Source organism: Rutidosis leptorrhynchoides, chromosome 5 (assembly GCF_046630445.1).
Source record: "Rutidosis leptorrhynchoides isolate AG116_Rl617_1_P2 chromosome 5, CSIRO_AGI_Rlap_v1, whole genome shotgun sequence".
Lineage (NCBI taxonomy): Eukaryota > Viridiplantae > Streptophyta > Magnoliopsida > Asterales > Asteraceae > Rutidosis > Rutidosis leptorrhynchoides.
In genome coordinates this window covers 434,774,702-434,776,453 of record NC_092337.1, presented here as the reverse complement: position 1 = coordinate 434,776,453, position 1,752 = coordinate 434,774,702, and positions in this window count along the sequence as shown.

The window sequence follows — 1,752 nt, the reverse complement described above, 5'->3', positions numbered from 1 at the left end:
TTTGGTAAGACGGTCAACGATAACCCAGATGGTATCGTATCCGCCCACCGTCTTTGGTAGTTTCGTGATGAAGTCCATAGTTATCCTTTCCCACTTCCATTGCGGGATTTCTGGTTGCTGGAGTAACCCAGATGGCTTTGATGCTCGGCCTTAACCTTTGAACAAGTCAAACACTTTCCAACGTAAGTAGCAACATCCTTCTTAAGATTAGGCCACCAATACTGTTCTTTGAGATCGTGGTACATCTTACTAGCTCCGGGATGAATCGAATATCTTGACTTGTAGGCTTCGTCTAGATTGAGGCTTCGCAAATCCCCATAACTAGGCACCCAAATTCTTCTGGCGAAGTATCGGAATCCAGTCTCCTTAACCTCGAATCGAGAGACGAGAATGTTCAAGTGCTCATGAGAAATATTCTCCTCTTTGAGAGCCTCATCTTGGGCTACTCGGATTTGGCTATTGAGATTTGAATGGATGGTGATGTTCAAGGCGCAGACACGAAGAGGTACCATTCTTTCCTTTCGGCTCAAGGCGTTGGCTACAACATTTGCCTTGCCAGGATGGTAACGAAGTTCATAATCATAGTCGTTCAGCGTCTCGATCCATCATCGCTGTCTCATGTTCAGTTGTTTCTGATCGAATATGTGTTGGAGGCTTTTGTGGTCGGTGAAGATAGTACTTTTTTGAGCGCAAAGACAACGGCTCCAAGTTCGAGATCATGAGTAGTGTAGTTTCGCTCGTGAATCTTCAGTTGACGAGAAGCATAAGCAATGACCTTCGTTCTTTGCATCAATACGCAACTAAAACCATTTTTTGAGGCATCGCAATATACGACGAAATCGTCACTGCCTTCAGGAAGGGATAGGATAGGTGCGGTGGTCAATTTCTGCTTCAAGGTTTGAAATGCTGATTCTTGTTCAGTTTCCCAAACGAACTTCTTCCCTTTGTGAGTCAGCGCGGTCAAAGGATGCGCAATCAGATAGAAACCTTCAATAAATCTTCGGTAGTAACCGGCGAGGCCTAAAAATTGGCTGTTATGAGTCGGAATAGTGGGGGTTTCCCACTTGCTGATAGCTTCGATCTTTGCGGGATCAACTTTGATACCCTGGTCGCCCACAATATGACCCAGAAATTGGACTTCCTTCAACCAAAACTCACACTTAGAGAATTTGGCATAAAGTTTCTCTTGTCTCAAGAGTTCCAACACTAGTCGAAGATGTTGCTCATGTTCTTCTTCGCTTTTGGAGTAGATGAGGATATCATCTATGAAAACGATAACGAACTTATCCAGGTATGGCTTGCATACACGATTCATGAGATCCATAAACACGGAAGCTACGTTGGTTAAACCGAATGGCATTACCAGGAACTCATAGTGACCATAACGAGTTCGGAATGCAGTCTTAAGTACATCGCTCTCCTTCACCCTCAATTGGTGATAACCTGATCGTAAATCGATCTTAGAGTAAACGCTTGATCCTTGCAGCTGATCGAAAAGATCGTCAATTCTGGGAAGGGGATACCGATTCTTGATCATCAATTTGTTGAGTTCGCGGTAGTCGATACACATGCGGAATGATCCATCCTTCTTCTTCACAAACAAAACAGGAGCGCCCCAAGGTGAAGAACTTGGTTGGATAAATCCACGGTCTAGCAGTTCTTGTAGTTGGCTCTGCAACTCTTGCATTTCGAAAGGTGCGAGTTGATAAGGTGCACGAGCTACAGGTACAGCTCCTGGCACTAAATCGATCT